The sequence below is a fragment of the Suncus etruscus genome, chromosome 3 (genome assembly GCF_024139225.1).
Source record: "Suncus etruscus isolate mSunEtr1 chromosome 3, mSunEtr1.pri.cur, whole genome shotgun sequence".
In the NCBI taxonomy this organism is placed as follows: domain Eukaryota; kingdom Metazoa; phylum Chordata; class Mammalia; order Eulipotyphla; family Soricidae; genus Suncus; species Suncus etruscus.
In genome coordinates this window covers 106,214,787-106,236,104 of record NC_064850.1, presented here as the reverse complement: position 1 = coordinate 106,236,104, position 21,318 = coordinate 106,214,787, and the positions used below count along the sequence as shown (strand labels likewise).

Sequence of the window (21,318 nt, the reverse complement as noted above, 5' to 3'; positions counted from 1 at the left end):
TCTTGAGCACAACACAAGGAGTAAGCACTGCTAGGTGTGACCCTAAAACTAAACAAATGAAGTTGTCTTTGAAACTGAATGGCATCATGTTGTAAGAAATAAATAAAAGGGACTAGGACAAACACTAGATATCATTCATTTGACATGTACAGAGAAATAAAACAAAAGAATAGACAGTCTAGAAGTAATAAAAAACTCTTGGTCTTCGATTATAAACATGATATTAACAAAGTAGGGGGCAAGTAAGGAGCAATGGGGCAGGAAAAAAGTGATATATAAGACAGTGTTGGAGGATCTTTTTGAATCTGAGGTTGGTAGATTTTTGGATTAGTATTGGTAACCCAACAATACTATAAACATTATTACAGCTGTGTTACCTAAAATATAAAGTTTATAAATATAAATAAATTAAGGGGCCAGAGAGATAGCTTGGAGGTAGGGCATTTGCCTTGCATGCAGAACTATGGTTTGAATCCCGGCATCCCATATGGTACCCCCAAGCCTTCCAGGAGCGATTTCTGAGTGTAAAGCCAAGAGTAACCCCTGAGTGCTACTGGGTGTGACTTAAAAACTAAAAACTAAGAAATAAGTAAATTAAAACAATAACAATTTAAATAGAACATAAGAAGAGGAGTTCTTTTAAAACAGAATTTTGAAGAACAGTTGGAAGAGAATGTAAATTTTCCATAATGTGGAAATCAGAGGAAGAACCCAATAGAACTATTTATCAATATTTTGAGGGAAGGTGTTGGCTGGGACCAGCACCTATCAGTGGCAGCTTCTGTCTTGCTTCGGCAGGCAATCTGCGACAGTGGTAGCTAGTCTGTCAGGGGTAGACGCCAGCTCCCAGCTCTGTCTGCTTCTGAGAGCTGTGAATTCTGTTGGACAATCGATGATATCAATCACAGTTCCCAAATTCTAAAATTAGAAAATGGGTGGATTATTTTCTTGATAGATAGAGGACAAAGCCTTCAACTGTAGTCCTAGTAAATATAGACAAGAAAATTCAAGCCTTTAAAGAATATATGAAAAAAAATCAGAGACTACAAAAATTATGGGTTGAAAGATTAATTCTCTACTTTCAGTACTCTATCTGATTAATGTTTTATCTGTTTATCTGTTTAAACTCTATCATGTTTAACTACATGTTTAATTGTATAATTGGGGTATCTTCCTGATGAATTTCCAGTAAGACTTGCTATGACACTCCCATTTTTTGCTTTCTAATTGATCATCTGGTACATAAGAACAGTACTTATTTCCACCAGGTTCCCAGTGTCACTACTAAATGAATCTATTTTCATCTGGAAACTGCGTGGCCTCTGCCAGGGCAGGAGACCTGGGCAGCAGGACCCCAGTTTCAGGGTCTTCACAGGCCTTAGCTTTTCCCTCCTCCTTATCATTAGTCCTTTTTCCTCAATTTGTGTCCACATGACAGCTATTGTTAGTCCACCATGTTAGTACCATAATGCTCATAATTATAGGTTGCCTCTAGGAAAAAAAATGGGATGTGCAAGACCCATTGGATAATAATACATAGTATATACTCATTAACATATCATTGTTTTCTAGAATGCTCTATCTACAATCTATTTCAGGTAGCCTTTCCCAGAAAAATGGAAAACCTTTGCTAGATTCAATCATTTCTTCTTTCTCTCTCTTCCTTTTTCTTTATTTTATGTCCCATCTCACCTTGGTTTGCTTTTGTGTTCACCATAGTAATGGCTGTCTAATGTTCCTCTGTAATAGATATAATATCAATTTCAAGGTATAGTCTCCTTAGGCAGTGCTCATTACCATGTCACTTGATTATTTAGACTTGAAAACCATGAATGTCCTTAACTATGATTGCTCCACACACAACTTAAGCTATAAAGCCTTTCTTCAATCTAGTTTATCCTTACCAAACATGATAGGCCTAAAATGAAAAGACAAAAAAAGGGGGGGGGGAAATTTAGAGCAAACTTGCCAGCTTTACTCCCTACCCCTTCTTCTCTTTAAGTGTTCTGTCCCATATACCCTGGAAAATGTTTTCTTTCTTTCTTTTTTTTTTTTTTTAGTTTCTTTGTGGACCTCACCCAGTGATGCTCAGGGGTTATTCCTGGCTATGCACACAGAAATTGCTCCTAGCAGGCACTTGGGGTCAAATGGGAAGCTAGTGGATAGAAAAGAAGTCCATCCTAGGTTAGCGTGTGCAAGACAGATCCTTACAACTTGTGCAGCCACTCCATGCCCCTCATCCCCCAGGAAAGTTTTTCAAATGTAATCCATGAAATCTATCCTCTGGCTGCCAATGTAGGTGCATTAATGTCTTTGTACGCCATACCAATGTCAGTCTAATCTCTGTCCATAATAAATATAATGTCTATGTAGTTTAGTGTTTTGCCTCTATCATAGATAACCCTTCCTCCCCCCCTTCTTTTCTTCTTTTGATTACCACCCTACAAACCCCTTTAGAGCCCTTCATGTTATTTCTCTACATTTAGCCTTTTTTTTACTCTCATTCCTTAACTCCTCACGAAGCAGAACATTCTCCCCAGCCCAGCCAAATGCCAACCAGCTCCCAAAGTGGAGATAGATAGATAGATTCTCAGCATGAGAAGAAATCAACAGTCTGTCGCTACTGATTTGTTCTTGGTGGTCCTTCTTCCTTTATCTCCCTTCACTGTGGACTTTTGCTTGCTACCGGATTTGGTTCCTGAGAAATCTGCCACTTGAGGACAATTCCTGATATGGAACTGTTGGGAGGCAGTTTCCCTAGACTCCACAAAACCAAATCACAGGTTGAAGCTGTGCCCCCGATCTTATTCCTTCCCGGCCTATCTCAAAAGATTTAAAAATGACATATATATTCCCTTTGAATATTTATTTTAGACACACCCTTTTAATAGGAATAACCATTATCAAATATCTTCTCCTGTAGGAGCAATTCCCCTTGTTCGGTATCAGTTCAATACAGAATACTAGTAGGTAAATCTCTGTTTAGTGTTTATGTAAGCAAAAGGATCTGGGAACTGTTAGTTTTGACATCTCAGCCCTCCACATGCCCTAGTAATACCCTGTGGCATTGTCCCTTTTTGCATAGGCACATTAAAATGGGAAAAGTTAACATATGCAAACAAGTTCTTATCTAATAGAGATGGGAACATAAAAATTTTATACTGCAGTGGGACCATATTCCCTAAACATTTAGCATAATGACTTGATTTAGACTCCAGTTGATTGGACATTGACCATTCACCCTTGAACCATGGATACAACCTACAGAAACAAACATGACTTCCTATACCAGCACCAGGAACATAAATTCTACCAAGAAAGGCCTCACTACAGCCATGGTACTGACTTACTCCAAAGACAGTTCTTATATCACAGTCTTTTAAGGCAGAATTTTCTGCATTGCTAACTGATGGTGATAGAGAACCAGAAGACACTACACACCACCCGGTCTTCGACATAGGATCTGTACAGAAACCAGGATTTATAACTACAGAAACTTGACAACAACAACTGTGATACTGAAGAGCTGACCACCAAGAATGACTAGGGTCTTGGACAACCTAGTATGCTTGGAGTCTTGAGTTGATTTTATGCGAAAATACTTTGGGGGGTAAGATCTCCTTGTTTTTTAGGCTAACGATCTTTGTTTCCAATTTTTCTATATTTTGCAGTGCCTATGAAAATGACAACTGTCACACACACAAACACACACACACATACACATCTTTTTTTTAGTGTATCTCCCATCTCTAAAAGAAAAAAAAAAGTAGTGTATTAAAATTTCGGCTATTGTATTTAACAATTTTACTGATGATACAATAATTTTCACAAATATAACTGCTAATGAACTCTCTCCCCTTCTTTTTTTTATTTTTTAATTCTCTGTTCTCTTTCTATTTCTTAATAACTTTGCTTTCTGTCATCCTGAAACAAATGTATTATGATCAGTTATCAACTATGTGATACATTTTCTTTAAATAAATTGAAAGGGGCAGTTTTCTATTTATGACTGAAACCCAACAACAATCATGTTTGTAATCATGGTGCTTAAATAAAGATTTTATATATTAAAAATAAAAGAAAGTAGAAAACCTCTGAATAAAAGGGAAGAAATTGGTCATCAAGATATGAGCTAGTACTTTCAAATTATCTTCTCTTTGCTAATCTAGCTCACTTTTCAGGGGTGCTGCTAAAACACACTTGGAAGTATGATGCTTAGAAAACATATTATTTTCCTTCAGAAAGAAATTAAAAGTTCCTAAGCCTAAAAATGATTTTGGATTTGAAAACTAAACCATATTTTTAAAAAATGTTCCTCAAATATTTAAGCACTAATATTAAAAATCACATGGCATAGCACCCAATAGGCAATATTCATAATAAATAATATAACAACTTGTGTTACATATTAATTTTTGCTTAACAATTTATTCTATTAAATGGCTTTTACCAAAATTACCAACAAAAGAAAACGATTTACCTTAAAAATAGTACAAGTTCACTCATTGCCACTATGTGCCTCAAACATTACTGTGAGAGAATTGTAATTCACTTCAACCACAATAAAAATTAATATATATAAATACTATAAGTATGTTAAAGAGTGGGTGTTCTTTCTTATAACTAAAATCCAACTACAAACATGTTTGTAATCATGTTGCTTAAATAAAGATATAAATTTTTTAAATTAAAATAAAGATTGGTACTTATTTTCTTCTTTTCAAAAAGAACAGAAAGAAATAATGAAGCATTGGATGACTTAAAATTCAAAAAAAAATAAAATTATTGAAAAGGTCATGGAAACTGAAACTTACAAGATGGCTAAATTAATTCTTGAAAGGTTTGATCCAGACTCAAAAAAACGAAGTTTGAGTCCCCATCTGCTGGAGCAGCTGTACCGGCAAGACCTGGACAAGAGATTAGTCAAAAAACTGCAAATCAAAGAAATCTTTCTCCATCCTCAGCAAGCGCTAGCCTGGGCTCTGCTCCTCAAGATCAGGTATCTCCTAGACCACCAAAAGACTCTTCAGCTTCTGGTGGACCCCAGAAAGATCTGGTACTCGAGGTCTGTCATCAGGAGGTCTCAGATCCCCTGCTACTTCAAAACCTGGAATGGGTCTTCATCCCCCTGCCGACCTTTAGCAAGGTCTATTCTTCTCCGAGAAAGAGGTGCCCTGAATAGGATAGTAGAAAATTTAGTTGGTGATGGTCCACAGAACAGTTGTCCTTATTTGTCAACAGTGCTTTTCTCATAATGTAATGGCTTTAAAGGAAGAAATTGAATATATTGCTTTTGATGTGCCTACTGTATTTTTCTTGAATCTTGCAAGAAAAAACAGATTCAGGCTCCAAGACTTCCAGAGTTTAGTTTTGAGAAGAAGCAGTAAGTGGAAAACTTAGTTGGTCCTTTGTCCTCAGGAAATGTGTTTTCATTAGAGAACCAATTTGGTGAAGTATCTTTAGGAGAACCTGATGTTCTCAATAACAGTATAGAGGAGACAGATGAAAAAATATCAGATACTGAGCAGTCAGACCAAGCTTCTGACACATAGAAACCAGAGGAAAAGCCAGAAGAGACCAAGAGTGATGAAACCTTGTGAATGAAGCCAAATCAGCAGGTCCCAAAGCTGATTCTACTAATCCCGAACTAAGAGGATAATCTTTGATGACAATGTAGTAAACGCTTCCAAGTGTAGCCTTGCTGATGTCTGTTACTACTTTTTAGGAGGTGCTTTTTTTCTCACCTTCTAAAGAAATGCTTGTTTTTATTTGAATTCAGAATGTCAACTCTCAATGTTATGTCTTCTGGGAATTAAAAATAGAGGCAAATGATATCAGTAAAATAAGGTTATTTTGAATGTAGAGAACCCATACTCTTTAGATAGTTTTGAGGGTTTTTTCATTTGAAAAAAATAGACAAACCAGTTAACATTCTTGTTTTCTATATGTGACCTGTAAATAATATCCATTTTGACACAGGAAGAACTTCAGTTAGGAACAAGTTCTAATGAATTTGTTTTTAGGAGTGGAATTTATTATTTTTAACAAGTCATCATCAAAAACAGATATATTTTAACTCTACAGGTATTCACTTCTAGTTGACTGGATGGAGGGAGACGTAATGTCTATTTAAGTATTTACATTAAGCAGTATGAAAGTTACAAGTGTAACTATATAGGCATTTGGTATGATTTCTCAGTAAGCATGCAATTAACAGTCAAGTGCAGTGTTTCTTCTTGATGTCTTTTATTTTGCAGCTGGTCCAAAGGCACATGATGTATATAATTAGCTTATGTTTACATATTAACTTATAGAAAACATCTCTGCACTTGACTATACTTGAATTCTGAAGCATTATTTATATTTGTAAACTAATGATATATAAGTGAGTTTTGTGCTCTGTGACTTTTGTTAAGGAAAATTAAAGCTGACATGGCAGCAATTTTTTTTTCTTTTTTCTTTTTGCTAATTATCTGGACTTTTGAAACAGTATTTTGGTGTTACTTGGATACATGAATATTTTTGTATTTTGTTTTTTGTCTGTCAGACATGATCCCTGAGTACAGAGCCAAAAGTAAGCCCTAAGCACTCTGGATTTGACCCTGATAACCAAAAATAACAAAATAAATACATTATAAGGTAACATTCTTTAGAATATAACATAAATGTTTTCATTAAACTAGTCAAATTCTAGAGGACCAGTTAATACTAAGAGCATATAAATTTTCATTAAGATGACCTTTAAATGTGACCTTCCATCCATATTAGCATGAAAATAACAATTTTCGTAAAATGTTATTGAATATAAAAGATTCATTAGCCTAAATTTGCCAACATAATCTCAAAAATTTCTTCAAGCATAATTTATAATCTGATTTCCAGAGATCAGCCCTGGGTGAATGGACCCATAGCAGAGGTACCACAAGTGTTAAGGAAACTAGAAAGACATAAGAAAAAAAATATGGGGTCGGAGCTCATAACCTTGTGGACTGAGAGCTTTTACTCTCCTCTATCTACAGTTTTGTTTTTCTGGGCCAATAAGCACACAGAGAAGAGCAAAAGCTACTAGGCAGTTTTACCTATGCTAATCTAACCTAAGTGGGTCTTTACATATCAAAGAGGGTGTATATCAAAGGGCAGCTAAATCAAAGTCTCTAAATTGTCTTTTTCTTGGAGAGTTAGCAGATAAAAGAATGAATATAGGACCCCACTAGTAGGCAGTTCTTTAAGAGTGCCACTATTCTGGCAATTAGTCACTAATATCACCTAAATGATGCTTATTGTTGCTTCCTCAGACTATCCACTCTAGATAAAATTACTCATTTCTGGGATGGATTTATATCCAACAAATTACCTATAACATATTTAAAAGACTTATGTCACAGTAATTTGCAATTTCATCTACTGCATAAACACTTAAAAACATTACAAACAATATGGAGACCTCTGCACCCGCCAGCCTACGTGCCTGTCCCTAGAGTGAGTCCAGAACCCTGAGGATGCTCCACCTGGGCACGCAGGGACCCCCGCATCCGTGACCCCCTGCACCGGTGCCCAGGGTGAGTGCATTTCCCTGGGTCCACTCCACATGGGCGCACAGAGACCTCGCGCCGGCCAGCCAGCATGCCTGTCCCCAGAGTGAGTGCAGTGTCCTGAGGCCGCACCACCTGGGCACGCAGGGAACCCTGACTCCACGACCCTACGCGCCAGTATCCAGGGTGAGTGCATTCCCCTGGGCCGCTCCATGTGGGTGCACAGAGATCCCCTTACCCGCCGCCTCACTCTCCTGTCCCCAGAGATCACCCCATCCAACCTGAGATTAGACAGGGGAGTGAAGTTCCCTGGCACTAGCCGGTCAAAGTTGCCTGCGCCAGACCCACTCTGCACCGCTGGGACAGGCTGGGACCAATAGACTGGGTGAGCTTGGGCCTGCCACTTGGACCTTTGGGTAACCTAGAGCAGCCTACCCCCCTGAGCCCCGGAGTGGACCTGTGACTCCCCAAGGGCTAAGGGCAGCTACCGGGTGGGTTTGGCTGGGGGAATTTCTTCTGCTGAAGCTCAGAGGGGGCAGAGCTTCATTGACTCCAAGATGGAGGAGGTAACAGAGAGCTAGGCTCAACAGTTCCCACAACCATTGTGGCCAGGAGCAGCACTGCACAGGCTGAGAGGAATAAAGAGAAGGAAATTGACTAGACCCACTGAAAGAAGGCTGACCTCCAGGTAGCAGAGGTAGGGAGAAAGAGCTAGACTCAACAGCGCACTCCACCATTGTGGCCAGAAGAGGACCAGCACTAGCTGACAACAAAAGGGCAAAGCAACATATCAGGCCACATAAAGAGCACAGGAGGAGCCAAACCTCAGCGAGCTCACCCAACAGCGCCTCTAGAACCACCCTCAGGAAGGGGACCCATCCACACGCCACAGGGTATCAAAGCAGGCTGAATTTAGAAGGCACAGCACTCCAAAAGCACATCAATAAATGCAAAGAAATATGGTAAATCAAGGAGAATCCTAACATCTGGAGATACGAAGACAAACCCTAAAAAGTTTCCAAGTCCTCCAAAATGCATGGGAAGGTGACCTAAAAGCAGCAATGAGGAAGGAAATGCAAGAATTGATAAAAAGAAATGAAAGAAACGCTAGCTACTGAGTATAAGAAATCTATGGATGAACAAATCAGCCAAATTAAAGAAGAAATGTTAAAGAACATGAGAGATTCCATACAAAAAGAATTGAAGGAATTAAAAGACAAAGTAAGAAGCCTTACAAACAGAAACACAGAGTTGAAGAACTAGAAGGAAAACTGCAAACAAAAAATAATCAAGAAACCAACAAAGAAATAAAAGGCAAAGCACTGGAAGGAAAAGTCCAGTATCTAATGAACAAGGACAAAAGAAACAATCTAAGATTTGTGGGTATACCAAAAGAGGAGGAAGTAGAGAAAGGAGAATAACAAGTAGTCAAGGAGATAATAGCAGAGAACTTCCCCACCCTCTGGAATGAAACTTCAATGCTAATCCAGAAAGTGAACAGAGTCCGTAATTAAATAGACCCTAATAAACCAACACCAAGACATATAGTAATCCAAATGGCAAAAAACAAAGAGAAAGATTAACTCCTTAAAGCAATAAGGGAGAAAAAAACCTCAAGTACAAAGGAAGGAACATAAGAATCAAACCAGATCTCCTATTTGAAATAATACAAGCAAGAAGACAGTGGAATGACATATTTAAACAACTGAATGAAAGAAATTTCCAACCCAGGGTCCAATACCCAGCAAAACTATCATTTATATGGGAAGGCAGACTAAAAACATTCTCAAACAAGAATGAAATTGAATTGTTTGTGCAAACAAAGCCGATCCTAAACGACCTACTCAGAGACAAATTACACAATCCAAACCCCCGATTGTAACAACAACCACCCTACACAACACAACTGCACAACAGTCATCTCTGTCAATAATCTCCCTAAATGTCAACAGACTAAACTCTCCAATTAAGAGACACATAGTAGAGAACTGGATTAGGAAAAATAAAAAGTACTGCTGTCTGCAAGAAACGCACCTATAACTACAGGATAAGCACAGGCTTAGAATAAAAGAATGGAAAATAATTATTCAGGCTAATAGTAAACAAAAAAGAGCAGGGACAGGCATTCTTATATCAGACCAAACTGCATTCAACCTCAAGAAAGTGATCAGAGACAAAGAGGGTCACTACTTATTTATCAGGGAAATATTAGATCAAAAAGTACTAACCCGGGCCCGGAGAGATAGCACAGCGGTGTTTGCCTTGCAAGCAGCCGATCCAGGACCAAAGGCGGTTGGTTCGAATCCCGGTGTCCCATATGGTCCCCCGTGCCTGCCAGGAGCTATTTCTGAGCAGACAGCCAGGAGTAACCCCTGAGCACAGCCGGGTGTGGCCCAAAAACCAAAAAAAAAAAAAAAAGTACTAACCCTGGTCAATATCTATGCACCAAACATAGAGCCAGCAAAATATGTGAGGCATCTGCTCACAAACCTGGAGAAACACATGAATGGAAATGTGATAATAGTAGGGGACCTCAATACTCCACTATCACCACTGGACAGATCAATCAAACAGAAAAATAGCAAAGAAATAAGAGCTCTAAATGAAAAATTAGAAGATCTAGGGCTAATAGACTTATATAGGACCCCCGCCCATCCCCAGAAAGCAGAATACACATTCTTCTCAAGCCCATATGGAAACTTCTCTAGTATAGATCATGTCTTAGGATACAAAGGATATAAGACCATAAACGTAAGGTTCATTAGAAGTACCCTATCAGATCACTATGCAACAGAGGTCAAAATTGACTTCAAGAAGAAGCAGTGGATAAAAACTAATACCTGAAGATTAAACAACATGCTGATCAACAACAGCTGGATCAAAGAACAACTCAAGGAAGAAATAAAAAGATTCCTTGAGACAAATGATAATGAAGAGACAACATGTCAAAATTTGTGGGACACAGCAAAAGCAGTAATTAGGGGGAAACTCATAGCAATAGAGGCCTATGTCAAGAAACAGGAAAATGACAAAACCAACAGTTTAAAGGATCACCTCAAAGAATTGGAACAACAGCAACAGAGAAATCCAACCACAACCAGAAGGCAAGAAATAATAAAAACCAGAGAAGAAATAAACAACATAGAAACTTAGAAAACAATAAAAAAATCAATGAGATCAGGAGTTGGTTTTTCAAAAAAATAAACAAGATAGACAAACCACTGGCAAAACTCACCAAAAAAAAAAAAAAGAGGAAAAACACCCAAATCAATAGGATCACAAATGAAAGGGGAGAGATTACAACAGAATCCCTAGAAATACAACATATCATGAGATCATATTATGTACAACTATACTCAGCTAGGCTAGAGAACCCAGTAGAAATCGACAGATTCTTGGAAAAACACCCTCTTCCAAGACTGGAAAAGGAAGACCTAGAAAGCCTAAACAGACCAATCACTTCAGAGGAAATTTAAGATGGAATTTAAAAAAACTCCCTAACAACAAAAGTCCAGGCCCAGATGGATTTACAGGTGAATTATATCAAACATTCCAAGAAGACTTACTACCACTTTTCCATATGCTCTTCCAAACCATAGAAAAAACAGGAATCCTCCCCAACTCCTTTTATGAGGCTAATATAACACTCATTTCCAAAGATGGCAAAGACACCACCAAGAAAGAAAACTACAGACCAATCTCACTTATGAACATAGATACAAAGATACTCAACAAAATCTTAGCAAACCGAATCCAGCACTTCATCAAAAAGATCATACATCCTGACGAAGTGGGTTTTATACCAAGAATGCAAGGTTGGTTCAACATACGCAAATCAATCAACATTATACATCACATCAAAAACAAAAAAGACAAAAACCACATGATCATATCAATCGATGCAGAGAAGGTGTTTGAAAAAATCCAAGACCCTCAGTAAAATAGGGTTAGAAGGAACCTTCCTCAAGATAGTTACAGCTATCTATGAAAAGCCTACAGCCAACATTATACTTAATGGTGAGAAACTAGAAGCATTCCCACTAAGGTCAGGAACTAGGCAAGGCTGTCCACTTTCTCCACTCTTATTCAATATAACCTTAGAAGTCCTAGCAATAGCAATCCGACAAGAGAAGGGAATCAAAGGAATTCAAATTGGAAAAGAGGAACACAAGCTATCTCTATTTGCAGACGATATGATGATATACATTGAAAACCCTAAAGAGTCTACAGTAAAACTCCTAGTAACAATTAACCAATACAACAAAGTGGTTGGATACAAAGTCAATACACAAAAGACAGTAGAGTTTCTATATACAAACAATAAAGTTGAGGAGAGAGAGATTAAAAATACAATTCCGTTTAAGATAGTATCAGAAAATATCAGGTACCTAGGAATCAAGCTTACAAGGGAAGAGAAAGACCTATACCAGGGAAACTTCAAAACACTTCAGAAAGAAATTGAAGAAGATCTAAAGAAATGGAAGAACATCCCAAGCTCATGGATAGGTAGATTCAACAGAGTCAAAATGACTATCCTACCCAAAATACTGTATAGATTTAATGCAATCCCTATCCAAATTCAGACATCATTCTTTAAAGAATTAGAAAAATCAATCACAAAATTTATGTGGAACCACAAAAGACCCAGGATAGCCAAACACATACTGAAAAACAAAAAGCTGGGTGGCATCTCCTTACCTAACTTGAAACTATACTATAAAGCCATAGAAATCAAAACAGCGAGAGTGCTGATTGCTCTACCTGCAGAGTCTCCACCCGGCTGTGCTTCTTCTGAGGAAACTGAGGACCTGAAGGGAGCCCTGTCCTACTCTTCTCTGTCTTTCCTGAACTCTGGAAGCTCTCCTCAGAGCCCTGGGAAGCGAACCCCAAAAAAACTATATTTGCATGCTAGCCAGCGAGCCAGTGAGTGAGTAAGAAATGGCTGCATGTGGGGGTTTCCAGGCAGAGTGCTGATTGCTCTACCTGCAGAGTATCCACCCGGCTGTGCTTCTTCTGAGGAAACTGAGGACCTGAAGGGAGCCCTGTCCTACTCTACTCTGTCTTTCCTGAACTCTGGAAGCTCTCCTCAGAGCCCTGGGAAGCGAACTCCAAAAAAACTGAAGCTACCCAGCAAGTGAGTGAGTAAGAAATGGCTGGATGTGGGGGTTTCCAGGCAGAGTGCTGATTACTCTACCTGCAGAGTCTCCACCCGGCTGTGCTCCTTCTGAGGAAACTGAGGACCTGAAGGGAGCCCTGTCCTACTCTTCTCTGTCTTTCCTGAACTCTGGAAGCTCACCTCAGAGCCCTGGGAAGCAAACCCCCCCAAAACTGAAGCTACCCAGCAACTCTCCTCAGAGTCTTGGGAAGCGACCCCAAAAATACAGCATTCTGAAGCTGCCAAGCAAGCGAGTGAAAACTACGCTTGTCCAGTAGGGCCCGACTGTGAAAAACTGTGAGTGCTGCCTGTGTGTGTCTCTCTACTATCCTGCTGCGTGAACCTCCTGAGAGTGGGCTGAAAAGAGGCTCCAGAAGGCACTTAGCTCCACTTCGCTACGCAGCCGTGCGCTCTTTCTAAAAAAATAACACCTTTAAGTCCAGCCCAGGGTCAGGGGGGTCCGCAATTGGGTCACACAACCTCTCTCTCCCCCATTCCTCCGGATCTCCAGGTGGGTTTCTGGGAGGAGCTGACGGGGCACTCTGGGTTTTTCCCCACCCCCAGGCCGGACCGGGACACTGGCCGGGGGGGGGGGGGGGCTCCAGTCCCTGAACTTCGGGCTTGGGAGGTCTCTCTCCCTTCCCGGAGCAAGATTTTAGCCGGCATGGACGGCCAGCTGGCAGACCCCTCATGGGCCAGCGGCCTTTAAGTCCAGCCCAGGGTCAGGGGGGTCCGCAATTGGGTCACACGACCTCCCTCTCCCCCATTTCTCCGGATCTCCAGGTGGGTTTCTGGGAGGAGCTGACGGGGCACTCTGGGTTTTTCCCCACCCCCAGGCCGGACCAGGACACTGGCCGGGGGGGGGGGGCTCCAGTCCCTGAACTTCGGGCTTGGGAGGTCTCTCTCCCTTCCCGGAGCAAGATTTTAGCCGGCATGGACGGCCAGCTGGCAGACCCCTCATGGGCCAGCGGCCTTTAAGTCCAGCCCAGGGTCAGGGGGGTCCGCAATTGGGTCACACAACCTCCCTCTCCCCCATTCCTCCAGATCTCCAGGTGGGTTTCTGGGAGGAGCTGAGGGGGCACTCTGGGTTTTTCCCCACCCCCAGGCCGGACCGGGACACTGGCCTAGGGTTGGGCTTAGGTGGTGGAGCTGGATCTGGTGGGTGGCAGAGAGGGGCTCAGCTATATCAGTTTGTCACTGGTAATCTCATACCAGTCTACATTTTGCAAACCGCGCGGGGGCGCTAGCCCCCGCGCGAACATTTGCTCCTTCCAACCTTCAGTACCCCCGATTTACCCTTCTTTAACTTCAGTAACACATAGTTCTTATCTCTAATCTAAGACATACAGTATATCTAACAAATCCCAGAACTATTTAGAAGGACACAAATTGAACACATATCTTTTGAATATTTTATGGGTATTTTCTTTAACTGATGTAACTCTGTATATATTCTTCTACCATGATGTTTCTATTCACTTTTCATCTTATCTTTTCTTTGTAAGCTGTTAAGTAAGGATTGTTGGTGGAACTGTCCCTCAGATTGATGCCTATGATTGAACTATGTCATGGAAATTTCTGGTCTTGTCCCTATTGCCTTTAGATGCACCAATAATGCCCCATGGCATTGATCCTTGTTTGCATAGACACATTAAAATGGGAAAAAAAATACATACAGATATGTTCTTATCTAATAAATCTCAGTACAATGTACCTTACACCCTGAACATTGATATAATGAACTGGCACAGGCTTCAGAAGAATGGGCATCCTCCATACACGCCGGAACCAGGCAAGCTATCTACGAAACATCCAAGGTCTTTTAGAACAACAGCGGGAAGCAGTCCTCTACCAGGAAAGACACTACCAAGGGTCTGACATCGACCTCTTATAAAGAGACTTCCGTTTCCACCGAGAAGACTTGATAGCAACAATGACCTGCTCTACAGGACATGGTTCTCTCTAGTGCCCCTTAAGTGGGAGGTGAAACGAGAGGATGCTATGCACCATCCTGACTGCAATATGGGACATGCAGACTCCAGGATCTTTAATACAGAAGCATGATACCAACAACAGAGACTATGTGAGGAATGGAGGTGTATTGCCACTACAGAGGATGACTTGAATTGAACAAACTAATTTGCCTGGAGCCTAGAGTCAATCCTGTGCCAGGAAACTTCAGGGTTAGGGTCTCCTTGTATTTAGACCATAATTTGTCTTTCCATGTCCCTTATGTTTTGGTGGGCCTATGCAAACAAATGCCACTTGAATACCATTTTTTACTATGTTCCCTTGACTCCAACCCTTAAGAAAAACAAGCCACTAAAACTTTTGAGGTTAACTTAAACTAGGTAGTATGTACATGGAACTAGAGAAATGTACTTTGCCCTCAATGTTTAAGGAGCTACATAAGTATAATGTCTATAGATTATATTGTGTGCTGCTAAGAAATAGTATGTACTACAACTGGGGATCTGAGGGACAAGTAATTGTACTGTACATGGGTTCAGTTTTGTTTTTCTAAATGCTCTTTGGCTGAAAGTTCAAGGCTGGGACATCATCGATGGGACTACCGAGAATGCTGTTTATGGGTGATTGGGCTTCCACTGTAACTTTACCCTGTCCTCTTCTTTACATCTTTGTTGTCATAATTAAAAAAAAAAAATAACACCATCACAAGAAGAAAAAAAACACACTAAGAACTGTGTTGGATCACAGAAGCAAAAACTTCTCTCCAGACTGTCTACTCTGCTGCGTGCTCGGGCCTAAGATTTGATCCTGTGTGAGGCTTCATCCACGGAGGACTCCCCTACCTTGGAGGCAAGCAGGCCCATCCAGAAAGGGCGGAGCCAGAGAAGTGTGCTGACTGCATCATATAACCAATGAATACCACCACAACACGTAGAAAAACCCAAAATACAAGTGTGACAATGGGGAAACAATGCAGGCCAGCATCAGACATAGAGAATGAAGATGACAATTCTGATGACCAGTTAATGACCAACCAACTAAACAACCTCTCAGATAAGGACTTTAGAGTAGCAATATGGAATATGCTCAAAGACCTCCAAAAAACCATGGATAGAGTGGAACAGAACACTAATAATAATCAAGAAAATATGAAGACAGAAATCACAAAACTCCAAACTGAAATAACATGTCAACTAACAGGCCTGAAAAAATCAGTAAACGAAGTGAATGACAAAATGGATAAGCTCTGGGACAGGGTATCAGAAGCTGAGAATAGACTTGGTGCTGTGGAAGATGAGATACATAACAATTCCATACAGCAGGAGAGATTGGACAAAAAACTTAAAGCAAATGAACAGACAATGGAAAAATTAGTCAAAGAATGGGAACAGATGAAAATAGAAGTCTATGATAAGATGAACAGAAACAACTTAAGAATCATTGGAGTCCCAGAGACCCAGGAAGAAAATTTCCAGGAAGAATCAACGGTCAAGAACATCATTAAAGAGAAACTTCCAGAGATAAAGAATATATGTGATCAAATCCTGCATGCTCGAAGAGTACCTACCAAAAGAGACCCAAGAAAAACCACCCTAAGACACATCCTAGTCACAATGACAAATCCCACAGATAGAGACAGAATTCTGAAACAGCAAGATCAAAAGGGGAAATCACATTCAAGCAAGCATCCTTGAGATGTACAGCAGACCTGTCACCAGAAACACTCAATGCCAGAAAGCAGTGGTGGGATATTGTGACAAGACTGAATGAAATGAATGCTTCACCTAGAATACTGTACCCAGCAAAACTCACTTTCCGGTTTGACGGAAGAATACATGGTTTCACAGACAAAAAACAGCTCAGAAACTTTATAGACTCAAAAACAGTCTTAAGAGAAAAACTGAAAGACCTAATTTAAAACAATACTAACCAAAAGACACACCAAATTTCGATATAAAGATGGCATTAAATCCCAGGACAATTCTTTCTCTCAACATCAATGGACTAAATGCACCAGTTAAGAGACACAGAGTGGCTAAATGGATCAAAAAACTCAATCCAACCTTCTGCTGCCTACAAGAAACGCACCTGAATAGTCAGAACAAACATAGACTCAAAATAAAAGGCTGGAGAAAAATTATCCAAGCAAACAACACCCATAAAAAAGCTGGAGTGGCCATACTAATATCAGATAATGCAAACTTTATACTCAGGAAGGTTGTAAGGGACAAAGATGGACATTTTATATTAATCAAGGGGTATGTAGAGCAGGAAGAAATAACTCTCCTAAACATATATGCACCAAATGAGGGGCCAGCAAAATATTTAAAACAACTGTTGACAAATCTGAAAAACAATATCAATAACAACACAATAATTGTGGGGGACCACAACACTGCTTTGTCAACATTGGATAGGTCAACCAGACTGAAACCCAACAAGAATATACTAGACCTGAGGAGAGAAATGGAAGAACGAGGCCTAGTGGATATATATAGGACACTCCATCCCCAGAAACCTGGATACACATTCTTCTCCAATGTACATGGGACATTCTCCAGGATAGACTACATGCTGGCACATAAAACATACCTCCATAAGATCAAGAGGATAGAAATTTTGCAGACTACCTTCGCTGACCAGAAGGCTCTGAAATTATTTGTGAATTCCAAAGGGACTCAGAAGAAAAACTTTTAACACCTGGAAGTTAAACAACCTCATACTCAATAACCAGTGGGTCCGAGATGAAATCAAGAAGGAAATCAAAAGGTTCCTGGAAATAAATGACAATAAAGACACAAACTATCAGAACTTATGGGACACAGCAAAAGCAGTACTGAGAGGAAAATTTATAGCTTTGCAAGCACACATCAGGAAGGAAGAAGGAGCTTACCTGAGTAGCTTAATGACACAGCTAATAGAACTAGAAAGTACTCAACAAAAGGACCCAAAAATAGGAAGACAGAAGGAAATAACAAAGCTGAGAGCAGAAATCAACGAAGTGGAAACCCAAAAAACAGTCCAAAAGATCAACGAAAGCAGAAGTTGGTTCTTTGAAAAAATAAACAAGATTGATAGACCACTGGCAAACCTAACAAAGAAAGAGAGAGAAACTTGATAACTCGTATTAGGAATGAAAAAGGAGAGATCACTACTGATATGACAGAGATTCAAAGGGTAATCAGAAACTACTTTGAGAAACTCTACGCCACTAAAAATGAGAACCTGGAAGAAATGGATACATTCTTGGACTGTTATAATCTTCCACAGTTGAAAGAAGAGGATGTAGCATATCTAAACACCCCCATCACCATTGATGAAATAAAAATGGTAATCAAAAGTCTGCCCAAAAACAAAAGCCCAGGCCCAGATGGATTCACTAATGAATTCTATCAAACTTTCCAAGAGGAACTACTACCAATCCTGGCAAGACTCTTTCAAGAAATTGAACAAGTGGAAACACTCCCAAATAGCTTTTATGAAGCCAACATCACCTTGATACCTAAACCAGACAGAGATGGAACCATATAAGAAAATTACAGACCAATATCGCTGATGAATGCAGATGCAAAGATCCTCAACAAAATCCTGGCAAATAGGATTCAATGCCTCATTAAGAAGATCATCCACTACGATCAAGTAGGTTTCATCCCAGGAATGCAAGGATGGTTTAACATCCGTAAGTCTATCAACATAATACACAACATCAACAACAAGAAAAATAAAAACCACATGATCATATCAATAGATGCAGGGAAAGCATTTGATAAGTTCCAACACCCATTCTTGATCAAAACTCTCAGCAAGATGGAAATGGAGGGAACCTTTCTCAATATAGTGAAGGCCATCTACCACAAGCCAGTGGCAAATATTATCCTCAATGGAGAAAAACTAAAAGCCTTCCCTCTAAATTCTGGCACAAGACAAGGCTGTCCTCTCTCACCACTCCTATTCAACATAGCACTGGAAGTACTTGCTATAGCGATTAGGCAAGAAAAGTATATCAAGGGAATCCAGATAAGAAAGGAAGAAGTCAAGCTCTCACTGTTTGCAGATGACATGATGCTCTACTTAGAAAACCCTAAAGACTCTACCAAAATGCTTCTAGAAACAATAGACTCATATAGCAACGTGGCAGGCTACAAAATCAACGCACAAAAATCAACGGCCTTTCTATACACCAATAGTAATAAGGAAGAAATGGACATTAAGAAAACAACCCCATTCACAATAGTGCCACAGAAACTCAATTATCTTGGAATCAACTTGACTAAAAATGTGAAGGACCTATACAAAGAAAACTATAAAACTCTGCTCCAAGAAATAAGAGAGGACACACGGAAATGGAAACACATACCCTGCTCATGGATTGGCAGGATTAACATCATCAAAATGGCAATACTCCCCAAGGCATTATACAGATTCAACGCTATCCCTCTAAAGATACCCATGACATTCTTCAAAGAAGTGGATCAGGCACTTTTGTAATTTGTTTGGAACAATAAACACCCTAGAATAGCTAAAGCATTCATTGGGAAAAAGAATATGGGAGGAATTACTTTCCCCAACTTTAAACTTTACTACAAAGCAATAGTTATCAAAACAGCATGGTATTGGAATAAGGACAGAACCTCAGATCAGTGGAATAGGCTTGAATACTCAGAAAATGTTCCCCAGACATACAATCACCTAATTTTTGATAAAGGAGCAGGAAATCCTAAATGGAGCAAAGAAAGCCTCTTCAACAAGTGGTGTTGGCACAACTGGCTAGCCACTTGCAAAAAGTTGAACTTAGACCCCCAGCTAACATCATGTACGAAGGTAAAATCCAAATGGATTAAAGACCTCGATATCAGACCCCAAACCATAAGATATATAGAACAACACATAGGCAAAACTCTCCAGGACATTGAGACTACAGGCATCTTCAAGGAGGAAACTGCACTCTCCAAGCAAGTGAAAGCAGAGATTAACAGATGGGAATATATTAAGTTGAGAAGCTTCTGCACCTCAAAGGAAATAGTGCCCAGGATACAAGAGCCACCCACTGAGTGGGAGAAACTATTCACCCAATACCCATCAGATAATGGGCTAATCTCTAAAATATACAAGGCACTGACAGAAATTTACAAGAAAAAAACATCTAATCCCATCAAAAAATGGGGAGAAGAAATGAACAGACACTTTGACAAAGAAGAAATACAAATGGCCAAAAGACACATGAAGAAATGCTCCACATCACTAATCATCAGGGAGATGCAAATCAAAACAACAATGAGATACCACCTCACACCACAGAGAATGGCACACATCACAAAGAATGAGAACAAACAGTGCTGGCGGGGATGTGGAGAGAAAGGAACCCTTATCCACTGCTGGTGGGAATGCCTTCTAGTTCAACCTTTATGGAAAGCAATATGGAGATTCCTCCAAAAACTGGAAATCGAGCTCCCATACGATCCAGCTATACCACTCCTAGGAATATACCCTAAGAACACAAAAATACAATACAAATATCCCTTCCTTACACCTATATTCATTGCATCACTTTTTACCATAGCAAGACTCTGGAAACAAGCAAGATGCCCTTCAACAGACGAATGGCTAAAGAAACTGTGGTACATATACACAATGGAATATTATGCAGCTGTCAGGAGAGATGAAGTCATGAAATTTTCCTATACATGGATATACACAGAATATTATGCTGAGTGAAATAAGTCAGAGAGAGAGAGAAAAACGCAGAATGGTCTCACTCATCTATGGGTTTTAAGAAAAATGAAAGACATTCTTGCAATAATAAATTTCAGACACAAAAGAGAAAAGAGCTGGAAGTTCCAGCTCACCTCAGGAAGCTCACCACAAAGAGTGATGAGTTTAGTTTGAGAAATAACTACATTTTGATCTGTCCTAATATTGAGAATGTATGAGGGAAATGCAGAGCCTGTTTAGAGTACAGGCAGGGGTCGGGTGGGGAGGAGGGATATTTGAGACATGGGTGATGGGAATGTTGCACTGGTGATGGGTGGTGTTCCTTTTATGACTGAAACCCAAACACAATCATGTATGTAATCAAGGTGTTTAAATAAAAGAAAAAAAGAAAAGAAAAAAGAGAGAGAAGTAAAATGTCTGTCCCAGAGGCATGCTGGGAGTAGAAGGTGGAAAGGAAACTGGGAACTGTAATGGCATCAATAATTTTTGTGGCCATGGCTTAAAAAATGTAATTATTAAAAACAAAATTGAGGCATGGTGCCAGTTGTAAAAAAAAAAAAAAAAGAAAGAAATCAAAACAGCATGGTACTGGAAAAGAGACAGGACCTCAGACCAGTGGGTCTGAACAGAATTCCCAGACATAAACCCCCAGGTATACAGCCAACTAATATTTGATAAAAGAGGCAAGAAATTGAAATGGAACAAAGAAAGCCTATTCAAAAAATGGTGTTGGTACAACTGGAAAACCACATGTACGAAAGTGAAAATTGACCCATACCTCACTCCTTATACAAAAGTCAACTCAAAATGGATCAAGGACCTTGAAATCAGACCCAAATCTATAAAGTTTATCAAGAATAAAATAGGCAGAACACTCGAAGACCTATATATTAAAAAGGTCTTTGAGAATGGAGCACCAATGGCAAGAACTTTAGCATCAAACATTAA

The 21,318-nt window shown here is 39.8% G+C and overlaps 1 long non-coding RNA gene and 1 pseudogene across 1 annotated transcript in view; both read left to right on the top strand.

The window, feature by feature from the left end:
- LOC126003447 (uncharacterized) overlaps positions 1–21,318 on the top strand; it is a 160,481-nt gene that overhangs the window by 35,949 nt on the left and 103,214 nt on the right. The window lies entirely within an intron of this gene.
- Positions 932–5,677, top strand: LOC126003428 (endoplasmic reticulum junction formation protein lunapark-like; annotated as a pseudogene).